Source organism: Dermacentor variabilis, chromosome 4 (assembly GCF_050947875.1).
Source record: "Dermacentor variabilis isolate Ectoservices chromosome 4, ASM5094787v1, whole genome shotgun sequence".
Taxonomy (NCBI): domain Eukaryota; kingdom Metazoa; phylum Arthropoda; class Arachnida; order Ixodida; family Ixodidae; genus Dermacentor; species Dermacentor variabilis.
Window position 1 is genome coordinate 186,959,590 of NC_134571.1, and position 16,891 is coordinate 186,976,480.

The following is a 16,891-nucleotide window of genomic DNA, read 5'->3' on the forward strand; positions in this document are numbered from 1 at the left end:
GTGTTGAATAGTGCTTTCATGTACCAGAACACAAGTTTTGATTTAAAATTGCTATTTGAACTCCGAAAAATATCCTAAGTGAAGCGCCGACCTGGAGTGGGACGGTGCATGTTACTGCCGACATTGCTCTTCCCGCAAAGAAACTGCAACATTTTCTTAGTTCAACACTCTTTTCAATCGACACACCTGTGTGGTCACACTTATCCATCAGAGAAGCGCCGATTAGTGCGGCTGGCAGTCTTCCACCATAACACCGGCTTTCGGCGACAGCTGATATACGTATGGTTATAACGCGTCACATTGCCGATCATGACTTCTTGTGCTCGCACTATAAACATACACATAAAAAAATGTAATTTTAAAGACAATGACGGGAAAGCTGAACAGTAGAGTGATCTTTCCTCGTTGTTTATTTCTGAGGCCAGACGGGCCGACAGCGTGCAGACGTACTCGGCGAGTACGCTGTAGGCCTAACCTTCGGTGGAAGTGAAGTCTCGGCGCGGGTAGCTGGTGAATGCCAAAATGTGTGTATTTGAGCCTTGGAACTTTTTTACTGTTATTTCGGTACACTTTACAGAGAGCACGATAATTGTCTCAGCTTTTTTTATTGTGCGATAACATCAATCAGGGGCAAGCTTCCTGGGATCCATTCGAACGTGTCTGGACGAGTGCTAGGCTTGTTTATTCCGCATCGATTCTACAACACTGCGACCAATTGCAGTGGTCGGTTACGTCATCGCTTATAAACAAATATGGAACCATTACATGAGCACGTCACGGACACGGATGTAAGAATTGCGGTGAACGTGCATTGCTGATCAGCAATGAGTCCTCGCCGATGCTCCAGATGAATAAAAATTAAGAAACAGAAAATTAATAACTACTCAATATACGAAGTCTTATTTGTGTTTGCGTATTTTCCTTCTAGATCACAGCTATCAGCACAGTTAAAAGGGAAATGCAAGAAAAGAAAAAGTGATCTTCAGTAGCACATATACGCATGCGCAAGCGGGGCAGCGCACACACCTTTATTCCAAGCTGCAACATGAAATAGACATCCATGACCACAAGATAAAGGGGTCTTTAGGACAGGAGACTGGTATGTTACGATAAAAAGCATTCAATACTCAACAGCGCTTATACTACCTGCATACTGGAACTAGTGCGGCACAAACGCAACCAGCGCAGTTATCATTACGAGCCGGCGAACCCCAGCGAGAACCAGAGCCTTTAGAGCACTTACCAGTGCTTCCAAGCGTCATGGAAATAAAACCAGCGTCTCGGCCAGTGTCACCCAGCTCTATTACAGCGATCGCATTGGTGTCCCAGTGACTCCCAGCGAGCTACAGCGTCCGCCTGTGCGATCCAGTGTAAAAAAAAAAGAAAAAAAAAACAGGTAGTTTTACACTGGAAGGCACAAGAACACGCTAGTTTTTGCAATAGGAATAAATGTCTAAGAACTACCTTGTGAAACGATACGTTCGCTGCGCTTACAACGCTTTTGATAAAGAATCTGTGGGGTATAAAAATAACGCACCCTCTATAATGATGCTTGGTGTAAAACATTACTGGGACTTGCTGACGCACAGGTTACGCAATTCTTTGTTTAAAGCTCCTCCTATGTCTTTTTCCGCACATGCGTACTCAGTAAGTATATCTTCGAAACTCGTAACACAACCAAGTAGGCGAACATAACTCAGCTCAAAGTAAAAACAAAAAGAAAAAGAAATTAGGAAGCAGGATCTCAACTTAGTCGAATGCCTGGTCCAGTGAAAACTGCTGTCCATACCCCGTGCAAATGACGGCTGCAAAGTCGCCAGACTCTTTTAGTGTACCATACAAACCTGCGTATAATACGAGCCAGTATATAATGTGAAGTACCTTTTTGGGCCGCAGAACGGAAAAAGAAATTTCCATCCGCGTGTAATACGAGTGAGCAAAACTCGGCGAAAACATTTACGTAGATCGGACTGCAAGTTATTGACATCCTCAATTGCGCTTAACTTCGCACAGTTCCTAGTGCGACAAATCTTCCCGTAGGCAGTCGGTGCCACCGAGCCCGTTCGACATGCCGCACTTCTTGAAATGTCCTCTGGGATGGTCGCCCATGCGTCCACAATTCACTTGCACAGTGTGGCTGGCGATTAATGCTTGTGCGGAGCGGTCGACGTCACTTCGGGCTCAAGTGAGTGCATCCATTCTGCGTAGCACCGCTTGGCCGCGTCTATGAACGGCTTGTTTGTGCAGACATCGAGCGGCTGCAGCGGAGAGCTTTTCAGTGCCAGAATCGCGCAGCATCCTCTTCACCGAGTCGGCGAAGTCACAACGAAACGCGTCCAGCACGATGATGGACGGGAACGAGAACAGTCCGCCGGGCGGCCTACGCCACACAGACGTTATCCAGTCGAGCTTGAGATCCTCGTTCATCCAGCCATCCTCATGGTATCTCACGACGACTTTTTTGACAGCTCCTCACCCTTCGGCACCGCTTTGGGCTTGAAGACAGCTCGCGGCCATCTGCAGTGTGTGACAACATGGCGCTAACCAGCGTCTTCTCGTTGCCAGTGGACCGAACACAAATTTTCTTGGGAACCTTTCCAGGCACGGTGAGAGGCGATGGCGTGTCCAGATAAACCGGCGTTTACTAGCTGTTCCCGATGTGCCCAAGCTGAAAGTTGTTGGACTTGTGCAACGAAATAATGTGGCGCTGGAAGTCCACGAGCACCTCCCAGGAAGATTCGGGCAGCTTTTGCGAAATCCAAGTTCGTCGGCGTAATAAAAACCCAGCACAGCACCTGTAGCGATATATGCAGTGTTGCTCACTTTTGAAGTGGGAACTCGTGATCCATTTTTTTTCTAGCAAGCTCCCTTGCTTTCGCGTGAATTATGTCCACGCTCACAGCTGGATTCGCGGCTCGCCGTTTTCGTGCGAACTCCGTCAGGGCCAGTTCAGTTTCCGGGAACGTACCATTCTTCGGCCCGAGAAAGCCTCTTCGCGTCCTGCTTCGCGCGAAAAGGGCTTTTTTCTGGCGCTGCCATCCGGGAATGGTTCCCGCGGTGACGCCAAACTGGCTCCCTGCCGCACAGCTGCCGACGTTCTTGGCAGCTGAAATCACTTTTCTCTTGAAAGCAGCCGAGTGCTGTTTTCTTGGCCGGGACATCTTGCTGCTTCACTACGGTAAAAAAAAAAAAAGAGTGCACTTCGCGTGGTTAGCACCTGAGCTCATGTGCTGCCAAGGTACGCACTCAACAACGACGAAAACATGCTGCAGCCACACACCAATAACTAAAACACGCCTTAGTCATGCAGAAAGAACGACACCGAAATTTTTGAGCCCGTTATTATGGTTGAAGTTTTTGTTCAGATGCACATATAGTACGAGGCTTAAAATTTTTGACGTTAATGACTTAAAAAAGAAACTCGTATTATACGAGCGTTTTTGCGGTAGTACGCATGTCTAACGTTCTAGTAGTTTCTATGTACAAAAAGCGCTTTCATCAAGCTCGAAATAGGCAAGAGGCCTTAATTGGAAGAAATTTTGGTCGCTACATTTTGGGCATGTAAATGGTTTAGTAAACACTTTTAAATGTTTCTACATCACCATTACATGCAGTATATAAGTTGTTCGACTAGCACTAAACTACATTTTTATACCACTAAAACGTAACCTTCTTTGGCGCGTCACCGTTTATGCTAGCCGAATTCTTCTAGCTTTATCAAAGCGCAATGTTATAGTTTCGGTACCTTCGCATCGTTGCCTCCTTTGTTAACAGAGTCTGTTCTCATTTTCACTATGGACGCATTTTAAGCACGCAATTACGGCTTGCCTTTAACATTACCGATGTGTGAGCATATGATGATAATTTCTCAGAAAATGGTCGCAGTTACATAACGCTAGTTACGAGACGCTCTATTTTCCGTAAATATTGCTTTTTTTCAAAGTCACTACAGTTTCCTGAACTTTCTTTTGCAAAGGAACAAAACGCAATGCGCTAAAACATTTTCCTCGTTTTTTTTTACCCTTTCCGACTTTCTCTAACTGCCTCTGTTCCCCATGTCCCTCCTCATCGTAGCACGAATATCCTTGGTGACCAGACTGGCGAGGTTAGCGACTCCGACCACTGCCGGGCTGACTGTCACGGCCGCACTCATGGCAGCCTTCATCTTCGTCAGGTGACTGGGTTGATCAACAGCTGCCCTTATTCTGCGTACTGCTGCCCACTTAAAAGCGACGGCCGAGTTTCAATTGGCCGACTCCAGAACGAGCGCGGGGGAGTATCTCAGTTATAAAATTTGAATTCCGAGATTTGCTTCAACTGAAATTTTCAGTTATTTTTTTTTCTGTTAGTCTTTTTGTCAGCAAGATTGTAGCTAGACATAAGCGTAGCAACAATTATCGCAGTGAATCTGCCAGTGAAAACAGCCCATTATTTGGTCTAGCGTTCAAGTCTATAGCGGCTTTAAAATTGACCAGAAGCTATTAATTTCGCTCATGCAGGTTGACCACTTCGGTTGAACAAGGGCCCTATAATGTAAAGCTATTGCAATATGTTTTATTCCAATCTCCTGACGTAAAATTTGCGTAACCGCTGACGCAAGCATCGGGCGGTCATCCACAGGTTTGTATGGACAGACCAATCAAACGCTCTCCTCGTTCCTAGGAGGTCACCTTTGTTTGCTTGAAAAACGAATAACATTGCTTACGCTGAGCAGCTTGTCTTTTTGTCTTATCTAATTGGCTGGCAAGAGGCGAGGAGCACGCTCAAGTGGAAAGGGATTCGATGGGGCCGAGCCACTACAATGAAAATCGATAACCGGATGAAGCGGGTGGTGCCGGCGTCTGCTATTCGTCCACTTTCCCTTACTTAGCTTGTGGTGGCTCGTCGCAAATCACGGTGGCATGCAATGGAAGCTTAAGAATGGCGCTAAAACGGATCCTCAGCAAATAAGAGTTGGCAGAACGAGGTCGCATACGTGCTGAAAGTCCTCGAAAACGTTACACGGCCACGCAGAAAGTTTTATTATACTCAAATAAACCCATGCTCTCCGGCAGGTGCGAGTAGCCAGTGCTTGAGCGATCGGCGGCAGCCGTATTTTATTCCTGTCGGAACGGGGCAGCCTGCGGCTATTCAGAAGAAAACTAAGTTTTGTTCGGCATATTAATGCATTTTTAACGCATACACGTCGGTTTGACGCGGGGAGTTTTTGCCGTGTTGTGACGTCGCGTGACAGGCAGGTGAAGTTGGTGCAGCCCGAGGACTTTTGGCCGAAGGCTGATGGCGCAAAGGGTTCGAATCAGAAATAACTATTTTTCTATTGTTCGGCCAAATCATGCATAATCAGTGTGCACACGTCATATCAGATAAGAAGCTATCGCAATTTTATCAACGTTGCGTGACAGACAGGTGAAGTGGGGATGGTGCAAAAAAGTTTTTGACCAATCGCGGAGGGCTGATTGCAGAACTGGAATAGAAAAGTTTGGAATAGTTTTACGTTATAGCACCCCAACACTCAATTTCACATACTGCAATCTGCCTCCAGCCTGCATTAAACTGGCTGACGAAGATTCTGTGACTGCGGTGACATCCGTCGGAGCCTCAAAACGCAATTCACGCAATTCTGCAGCTTTTCAAATGCACTCAGAAATCAACGTCTGTAGCTACGGAGAAATATACCGTAAATCTATTTCGGCCTGTTTCTATTCCATTTCTGCCATTAGCACTCCGCGATTGCCCAACAATTTTCGGGTCACGCCCACTTCGTTGGCTTTCACGCGATGTAACAGAACCACGAGCAGACCATCTTTCAATATGATTTGTAAGTAATGATTATGCATTACCATGCCGAACGAAAGAAAAAGAAATGTATCCTACTCTACACCTTTATCACCAGTAGCCCTCCGCTTCTGGCCTAAAATTTTCTGGCGGTGCTCAGTTCGCCTGTCTGTCTAAAGACTTCACAAAACCGCAAAAGCTCGCCTTAATGAAACATTTTGCGTGGTACTATAACGTTGTTGAGCCCTTTCGGCACCTGCACAACGTCGCTTTGTCTCAGAAGGGTTTGGGTGCGAGCTAGTTGGTACGGATCATTCATATTTAAAACAGCGCAAATAACACGAACAAGGGAGGACGCAGGACGTTTTTTTAACAAAACCTTTATTGGAGCCTGCGCAAATATATACAATTTGCAACAGGCATAAAGATAGTGAAAGAAGGGGAGCGGAAGGCGAGTCATCGTCGGTCAACTACTGCTGCGCATGCGTCAATGACATTAAACAATATAAAAGAAACCATAACATGGTGGACACAGGCCAAACTGCTTAACTTCTAAGGAACTTAAGTTCTTTATCACAAAGTGCAATAGAAGGGGAAACTAACACGGGATTTGCATAGGCTTTCGTATTGCGCCCATAATGAGTGATCTATTGTTGGCGCACTATGATAGACTCCTCCAGGAGCAACTCAGCACAATTCCTGTTAAGAAGGTGTTTCGCTATGTCGACGATTTTCTGGTGATCCTATCTGCCCACCCTAATGAAGCCACAACCCTGGTCGACCAAGTGTTTGAAAAATTCAAGTGCATCTATCGAGGTTTGACGTTCACAAGAGAACTGCCGGGAAAAGGCGAAATCCGCTTCCTAGACCTTGCACTGCACCTCCAAGAAGCGCACACGTGTTGGATGTATGCCCCGCGTTCCAAAAAACACCTTCTCCCCTACACATCCAACCATTCTAAAGTGGTGAAGCGCTCCATCGCCCTAGGGGCCCTTAGAAATGCGGTCGTTCGCTCTTGCCACCACTCGATGTCCAACAGCCTCTCCAATCAAGTCCAGCGGCTTAAAACAAGTGGCTATCCTGAACAACTGCTGTCATCCTTGGCGGAAGTTTTATTGCAAGAGGCTCGTTCCCCCAAGAAACAGCGCGAAGCGGGTGATGTCTTAACCAAGACGGTTGCGATACCGTATATACATGGTGTGTCCCATCGCATCAAGAAAGCCGCAGGCCGGGCTGGTACAAAGGTCGTGTTCACTGCGCCTAACAAGTTGGGAAGGATGTGTAAAAAAATAAACGAAAGCCGGAGAACACCTGTACCGTGCATTAAGCAACATGTCGCCAAGCCTGTACATTGCAGTACCAATGTAGTGTATTCCATTCCCACCACTTGCGGCTGCACTTACATAGGGCAAACAGGACGCTGTATGAATGAACGTTTGCGCGAGCATGCTCACTGTGTCAAGGTTAAGACTGGCAGTAATCTGGCTGTTCAGTGTGCCAAGTGTGGCTGTACTCCACTCCTTGACCACACATGTGTGTTGAAAAGGTACAGCAATCAGATGGCCAGAGAAATCTTTGAGGCATTTTCAATGTGTCAGTTAGGAGCCACCTGTGTTAGTTCCCCTTCTATTGCACTTTGTGATAAAGAACTTAAGTTCCTTAGAAGTTAAGCAGTTTGGCCTGTGTCCACCATGTTATTGTTTCTTTTATATTGTTTAATGTCATTGACGCATGCGCAGCAGTAGTTGACCGACGATGACTCGCCTTCCCCTCCCCTTCTTTCACTCTCTTTATGCCTGTTGCAAATTGTATAAATTTGCGCAGGCTCCAATAAAGGTTTTGTTGGCAGTCAGCGCTCGTCCTGTGTCCTCCCTTGTCCGTGTTATTTGCGCTGTTTTAAATATGAATGATCGCTTTGTCTACTATTCTTCGCTGGGGACCCGTTTTACCGACATTTTTATCTCACCATTGGCCGCCGCTGCGTCAGTGCGTGCGTGTCTGTGTTTCTGCATAGAATTAGTATAGTCGGATACAACTTTAGAAAAAAGGGGGGCGTTTACTCCTCCGAGGCGGAGGCACACGAGCATCCACCAATGGGCGCGTACTCTGGACCAACGTCATCAGCCGGACGGCCGGTGAGCCCGCCGATGGAGAAGATGGCCGCCCGCGCTTCGAACTGGGCGTGGTTGCGTCAGCTGTGGGCTTCAGCCTCTCGTCAGAGTAAATTCCAGAACTGTTTGTGATAGTCTATCATGCCGGAAATGTTACTACGAGCTTACGATGCGGCATTTATGCCGCGTGCGTTTATTCTGAGCCGTGATCCGGCGAAGGAACATTGCAGCGAGCATCGCTGGCGCTGCTCTACGCTTTGCCTGAAAACAGGATCCCGTGGCGACCGCTACGAACACACATCCTACGTGTTTGTTCACCTCCTCCCGAGTGACGTTACGACGAGGCAAGTTTTCCAAAGACTGGTGCCTACTGTTAGCGGCGGGTGTGTTCGTGTACTGCGTCGCTGCTTTTTTCGTCGGACGGGGTGAAGTGATGGAGCAATACCATTCTCAGGAGAAATCAGAAAAGTGTGCGAGCATGAAACAAACCTACGAGTGTCTCAACAGAAAATATTTGCAGAAGAAGCCTTCAACGCAAAGATTTGTAGCCGTCAACTTAGCGTGAACGATCATTGTCAGCAGTGAGACAGCCGAGCGTCTAGCGACGGTGTTCGAGCGTTGTGTAGCACCGTCGATTGATTGCTGTCCACCAGTGCTCACTGCACGCGCAAGCTGTAGAATGCGTTCTGTGAAACTGAAAGCACAAACCAAAAAATATAGATTTTATGCTATTTAAAACCACGAGTATCTATTTAAAACGATGAATGGAACATTTTGTACCTTCCTGCCTCGACCGTATTCTCGCCCCAGCTTTGTAATGGTTGCTATAAATGCACTGTTTTATATAAGTACTTTTTCAATAGCAACTGATTCACTTTGAGCTTGGAAAACGAGTAGTAGATACGCCTTGTACATGTAAACAAGCGCAAAAGCCATGCAGAGCTGCTCTTTCTATTTTTGTCACTTGCAATGAAGCTAAAGAGCAGACGACGGGCAGCGTTGTAGAAGGCAAGGGGTTATTTTCCTGTCGCTATCCGGCATATCCTGTAGCACATGAGAGCTAAATGATGACTAAACCAGTCATCAAAATGGAAAAGTCTTCATTTATACGGAGAATTACTCGTTTTAGGAGCACGATTTTTTGAGCGGGACTATTTTAGTCGCGGAGGCAATCGGTTGTCGCGCTTCGGTCATCTGGGCGGGGCCTCCCCTTTTTTCTAAAGTTGTATCCGACTATAGTAATTACACAACAAGCAATAACAACATCAGGTGGGAATAGCAATGCCACATAGTCATTTCTTCAAGCATTCAATTGCATTTCGTTTCCTGCATCACGATCATCAAGCTCTCATTTAATGAAACTTGAATAGCTCGCGGCAGCGGTTTTTGTAAGGTTTAAGCATCGTGCAACTCTAAGCTTACACGCTGAGTAAAACGGTTAGCAAGTTATCTTGCAGGGGAAAACCGAACAGCGTTGCTTATTGATTCCTTATTAACTAGCAAGAATATTGTGCAATTTAAGGATGCAAGAAATTAGAAGCTTCCGCTTTGAAGTCGGGAACTTCAAAACAAGCACACAAACTTCAGGTGAAGTCCAAAATAGGGGTCGTGCAAATGCAGGTAACGTTAGCCGTGATCAAAAACTCTTAGTCACATTTTGCTCGAGATGACACTCCGTAAGGTGTTAAACCTTCACACACATGTTTATCATCATCAGCTTATGCTATGCCGACTGCAGGACGAAGGCCTGTCCTTGCCATGTCCGATTTGTCCTGTCCTGTGCCAATCGATTCCAACTTGCGCGTGCGAATCTCATAATTTCATCACCCCACCTAGTTTTCTGCCTTCCTCGACTGCGCTTTTCTTCTCTTCGCACCCATTCTGTAACTCTAATAGCCTACTGGTCATATATCCTACGCATTACATGGCCTGCCCTGCTCCATTTCTTTTGTCTTAACGTCAATAAGAATATCGGCTATCCCCGTTTGCTCTCTGATACGAACCACTCTCTTCCTGTCATTTAACGTTACGCCTAACATTCTTCGTTCCATTGCTCCTTGCGTGGTCCTTAACTTGTTCTCGAGCTTCTTTGTCAACCTCCAAGTTTCTGCCCTATATGTTAGCACCAGTAGAATGAATTGATTGTGCACCTTTCTATTTAATGACATTGTTAAGCTTGTCAGGGTGAGGGTCGGACAATGTCTCCCGTATGCACTCCAACCCATTTTCACCCTTCTGTAATTTCCATTTCATGATTAGCGTCCCCTGCGAGTAACTGACCTAGGTAAACGCACCTTCACAGACTCTATAGGCTGACTGTCGATCTTGAACTCTTCTTCCCTTTCCAGGCTATTAAGATTTATCTTTGTCTCAGGCATCTTAATTTTCGACCCCACTTGTACACTTTCTCTGTTAAACTCCTCAATCATTTGTTGCAATTTCTCTCTAGTGTTGCTGAGCAGAACATCATCATCTGCGAAGTGAAGGTTGTTGATCGGCCTTGATCCTCACTCCTTAGCCTTCCCAGCGTAATAGCTTTAATATTTCTTCCAAGGATGCAGGATTGGAGAGATTGTGACTCCATGCCGGACCCCTTTCTTTATATGTATCTTTCTATTTTTCTTGTGAAGAATCAAGGTACCTGTGGTATCTGTAGATATATTCCAAGATATTCACGTATGCCTACTGTACTCTTTGATTGCGTAATGCCTGCATGACTGCTGGTATCTCTGCCGAATGAAATGCCTTTTCATAATCTATGACAGCCATATAAAGAGGTTGATTGTACTCTACACATTTCTCGATTAGTTGATTGCTGGCATAGATGCATTTGGTCCATTCCAGAGTATCGCTTCCGGAAGCCAGCCTGTTCTCCTCGTTAACAGAAGTGTTGCGCTTGTTCCATTGGAAATTATCTTGATGAATATTTTACACAATACTGAAAGTAAGCTAATGGGACTATATTCTTTCAATTCTTTATTGGCTCCCTTTTTGCAAATTGCTATAATGTTGGCATTCTTCCAGTTCTCAGGAACCCTTGACGTCGTGACACATTTCGTATAAAGGGCCGTAAGCTTTTCAAACATGATATCTGCTCCATCTTTCATTAAATCGACTGTTATTTCATCTTCTCCTGCCGCTTTTCTCCAGTTGATGTCGTGCAAGACGCTTCTAACTTCATCGCTAGTGGTAGGAGGAGCCTCTCTATCCTGTTAATTACTACTTCCAATGGAGATAACGTGGCTGCTCTCGGTACCATACATGTCAATATTGAATTCTCCCGCTACCTTTACCATATTTTCCAAGTTGCTGATAATAAAACCCTGCTTATCTTTCAGTGCATACATCTTGGCTTGTCCTATGCATGTTTTCTTCTCACTTATTTCATGCTGCGTCAATTTTTACTGCTTCCTCAGTATTTCTCACGTCATAGTTACGAAAATACCTTACTTTTTCCTGGTTGATCAGTTTTGACGCTTCCGCGAATTCTTTCTGATCTCTTGCGTTGGACACTCATTCTTTGTCGCCTGTTTATTAGGTCCTTCGTTACTTGGGAGAGCTTACCTATTAGTTGCCTTACCTCTCACTTCAATTGCTGCTTCGGAAGCCAGCCTAGTTAAGGCGGTTTCATTCATTACAAGCACGTAATCTTCATATCACCAGCCCGAATTGTTCTGCTTTTACATTTGCTGCGTCAAGGTTGGCCTGTTTCTGCTCGACTAATTTTACTCTTTGCCTCTTTGTATTAAGGTAAATCCTAGACCGGACTAACTTATAATCACTGCAGTTTGCCTTACCTAACACTTCTACACTGGCAAAAGAATATCAAATGATAAGGCCAACATTTCTTTGTTACTCGGCGTGTACAGAAAGCGAGCTTCGAAGAGCTGCAGTTCAGTTCTTCGAATGCGGCTTATATTTCTTATATTGTGATGCTCCTTTCCTGACAAGGTAAGGTGAATAAACCCTGTTTCTATTCGTCAAAATTTGCAATTTAAGGTACTAGTGGGGCTAAATATGCAAACTTTCTGCTCATCTATTTATCGTGTATTCATTCGTTAGCCGGCTTCTGGGCTCCGATGTCAGCCTGGTTACTGCTTTGCCACATATACTCAGAGCGTACAAGGTTATCGCGATGAAAATTTTCAGGCCGGGGCCTAAATTTGAAGCACAATTCTGGAACAAACCGAATAATGGCCTTTGTTTACCGCATGTGCATCGCTGGTCTGAATGGAGTGTCCCGTATCTCTTCTTTACTGGCAGCAGGCCTAGTTTGATTTGAAAGAAAGCTTCAAGAGCGGGTCGTAATGTAAGTATGATCGCATAACGAATTTCGCAAAAAGGTAATGTCACCCAGCAGTCACGTGCGTCTTGATATTATCACGTTGGAGTGATAGTAAGGAATACAATAGCAAAACTCCATCACGAAACCAACTTATTTTTATTGGGCAAACCTGAGCTTACCAAAACTGGGGACGCCCGAATCACAGTGAAAGCTGCGATCACACTCGGCGATCGTCGAAGTTTGATCTACGGCTGAGATGCGTCGACTATTATACGCAGATAAATGATCCTTTTAGCGTAATCGCAGGTGCCCGCGTAAGTTCTCAAACGTACTACACCAGTATGCTCTTCGTACACAGAATGTGATTACACAAAGTTGGGCAACAAGATAGACAACCGATACAACCATCGATAATACCCGAGAAACTTCCGATTCACAAGGGCGCGTCTTGCGCTGAGCGACAACCTTGAACATTTATGAGCTGTCGAAATGCGTCACCGGATAAAGATAAACGCGTAACTCAGTATCAACTTATGTGCGTGCATGTCACTTGGTTTTGATGAGCCGTTACGAAGGCCGTTCCCGCATACAATAACGCAGTACTTCTTTTTATACTATTTATTTTTATCGTGATAATGTTGTCTTGCTGTCTCCCTTCGGCCCTCTTTCTATCCAGGATGCTCCCTCGCTCCAAGTTCCGCAGGGGTTCCACTTCCGACGAAGAAGGGTGCTCGGCGCAGATACCACCTTCGCGGAAGCTTGGTCCTCCTGAGGCTTGCGCAATGCAAACCCCGCCGCACTTACGGGGGTTACCATTGCGCCAAAACTCGCCTGCGAGAGCCCTGCCCATTCGTCGAATTCGCATGCCACCTGCCCAAGGAGCAGGTGCAGTCCACCATTACTACCAATACGTAGGTTCGACAGATCCATGCGCTTTACCCGCTCATGCAGTTTCATGGATCATGATATACTGAAGGAAATTCTGAGAACTTGTGATTGTGCGTGGCACCGTTAACGCTTATGGTGTATCTGACTTTAAATGTAAATGTCAAATCTTATGCTAACCTTTATTTCTTATGGTAATCTCGCGTGCGATAACAAATTTATTATTATTGTCAACTTTTTCAATTATTTCGTCGCTACATTAGATTATTCGATAATATTTAAGGCCACTTACAGGAATGACACAATGCAATAAACAGTTTCACGAATCAGAGAGTGATCTTGGTCCACATGTAACAACCACGTGTAAAAATAATCAAAACCCACGACATCCGTGTCCCTCATACACCAAGTACCTTTCGGTAGGTAAAACCGAGTGAACCGATCAAAGATAGCGTATTTGATTTGGAGTACGCTGCTGGATGGCTATAACTTAGGGACTGTGGCAATTCATACTTGAAATTTGTGATTACACAAAGCACAAAATCTTGTTTGTGCCCCATCAGAACTTCTAAACAGCTCCCTGCGTATTGCTTGCATGCAACCAGGACCGACCACTCCTGCGGTACCTAGCACGCCTGAGTTCACCTCTAGCGCCGATTCCGTGGTGATCGCGTCATCGGTTGAGAAGTCATTTCCAACGTCCTCCCAAACGGACGAGTGGAAAGTGAAGGAGTCTAGCAGACCCGATCCTGGTTCTGGTAACGTAATCTCATCCAGCAGCGATGACGTCGCCGACGTGCACGTGCCACCCAAGGGCTCGACGACTTCAGCGCCAGGAATCGGCCTGCTGCCCGCATCTGTAAGTCTACTGCCTTTCAAGAGCATCACGAGCACGCACTCTCTGAGTATCAAATGGGGCACCAACATCTCGAGCAACTCTTCCTCGAAACACGACACCGCCGCGCGCGAGAAACCATTGAAGTCGGCCATGATTCCGGGAAAAGCAGTGCTGCCAGACGACGACGACAGTGAAGTGCCTTTGGTACTGGCAGGCTGCCGCCAACAAAGGAGTGTGGCCTTCGCCGTGGACGGGAAGCCGGAGGGAGACCAGTCTAGCTTGCGGCGGTCAGAGGCCTCAGAGGACAAGGAACAGAGCTCAACAGCAGTCGGGGCACTGTGGCTTTCACAGAGTGTCCGGCCCGGCGTTAAGCTGAGCCCTGACGACTCGACATCCGAGGCGACTGACGAGGTCATCGCCACCGCGAAGAAAAGTTCCTCCACAACTGCACTTTTTCCCTCTAGCGAAGCTGATCCGCCGGAACATCGAGCTACATTAGAGGACCGCGCAGCCGAACGTCCTTCGAAGCTTATGACACTACCTGATGCATCTTCAAAGAACGAAGTGCTCCCCAAAGCAGGTGGCGTCGTTCCAGGTAGCAGTCATCGGACCGAAGATGGGGGGCACTCTGGCACTCCGGGAGGCTGCGGAGGTATGGACCACTTGGAACCAGGCGATTCACCAGCGGTTATCACGGGCAGCCCTCTGCTGAGTCCTATGCCTCCGCTTCCGTTAATACGTCGACGATTCGACATTGGGTGCAAAAGAACGTCGGGGAAACTAAATGGCCACGAGACCGCAAGTGTCTTGCTGGATAATCCTGCAGGAAGCGTCAAGTCTCTCGCTCATACGGACAGAGAAGAGTCTTCGGTTCGTAAGGTGAACACTGATGCCGATAACACCAGTGGTGTGACGCTTCAGGATTTTCAAGGCGTCAGCGTGCAAGAAACTCCCGGTGACAATGGATCTGCGTTAGCAGTGGGAGACTTGCCTGACATCATTCCTAGCATCAAGGTTAGCCCGAGTACCTCCGTGCTTCTTGGAACATGGTTTTGCGCCAGATCTCGCGCCGACGCATTAACGCTACGCCGAGATCTGACGCGCCTGCTGCTTACATAAATTCGCTTCTGTAGCTTACAATTGCAGGTCAAAAACGTATTGGGGTATAGACAAATAGGCGTAGCATAAAGGCGTTCGAGTTTGCGCGTGCTTAGCACATACGCTGGCTCATGAAACGTCGATGGCATCAGCATATTCGTCCATTGGTTGATTGTTAGGCTTCAAACTTTTATCGACGGTATAGTGATTTGTGAAAAACGAGTGCTCGCTTGCCCAAGCGTCTCTTGCGGTATCCTCTCGTAATGCCACTTTATCGAGGTAAATCTCGAAAGTCACTTGTCCTCTAGAGTTTTCAAACGAATTTCTGCTTTAATGTCATTCACGCGTCCACACTTTGAAAGGTAAAGAATGCAGGGATGAATGTTCCACAAAAAAGTCATCTTCCATCACTCACGCGAGTGTCATCCTTTTCATACGCGAGACAATTATCGTCGTTTATTCGCCAATCCCGAGTCTATGCCTACGTATTGTGTCATTAACCCTGTCGGCGCTCTTCTGATAAATGCTGCTACCTCAGGACCATGCCTCCTTAATAGAAAAGACGCAGTCAGTCTCTATGTGCCACCCCTCTGTGCAAGCATATGATTGTTAACCGTCTCCGCTGTTGACCGTGCGAAAGTTCCCAGCAGGGCGTTTCAACGTGCTGCTACGTGTACTGCGCACGCTGCTGCAACGTTTCTTCGCGTTTTGTGCGAAAGCTTTTGTAGCGAGATCCCTTCTTCAGTGTTCGCGCTTCCTTCTACTACTTGTTGAGAATGCCTGTCCACAGCCCGTGTGTTCTTTCGTAGTAAAGTACATACACACAGCTTCTCTCCATGTATGTGAGACGTAACAAAAACGTTTTTTTAAGAGTGGAAAAAAGGCGAAGAGGTGTAGTCTACCTTTTGTACGAGGACTCTCTCCTTTTAACTGAGCTTGAGTGGCTATAGGTTAGATTATTTAAACGCTGTCTTCGCTGGAAACTAAACCTGGGACGCCTACTACGTAAAACTATTCCAGCTATTTCTATTTCATTTCGGCAATCAGCCCTTAACGATTCGTCAAACATTTTTCGGGCCATCCCCATTAGGTCTGTCTCTCGCACGACGTCAGAAAAACAGCGAAAACTACTCACCTGCTATAACGAGTACACACTAATTATGCACGACTACACTTAGAACGACAAAGCTGAACTAGTTGGTAAGGATTCATTATGCAAAAAAGAGGTGAGGCGTGCAGACAGGACACAAGAGTAGAGAAGTGGACAACACGAACGCCGCAAACCAGGCACATTTAGCAAAGGAAAAATAATTAGTTCCGGTTCTACGCCTTTTCGCCATTAGCCGTGCTTAATCGGTCGAAAATGTTCGGGCTACGCCCACTCCGCCTGTCTGTCACTCGACGTCACACAACCACGAAATCTAACCACGTCCAAGTGACGTGTACGCATTAAAGATGCATTAATGTGCCGAACAAAACTGAATTCATTTCGGAGTAGCCAGAGACTTTTCCGAAGCGAATAGAGGATGTCTACCCACCAACCACTGTTGCACTGGCTACTCGGAGCTACCCAGGAGAATGGATTTATCTGTGTATAATAAAAAAAAATGTGCGGCAGTATAGCGTCGTCAAACCTTTTCATCATGTGCACAGCGTCCTTCTCACAACTCTTCTTCGCTGAGGACCCATTTTAGGCGGCATTTTTATACTTCCGTTGCATGCCGTCGCGATTTTCGGCAAGCCACCGCAACCTAAGGGGAAGCAGGCCGCTCTCAGACGCCTCTTATCCGGTTATCTACTTACACTGCGCTAACTCGGCCCTACCGAAATCCTCTCCACTTCTGCGTGTTCATCGCCTCCTGTCAGCCAATTAGATAAGATAGCCAGTCAAGGTAGGCA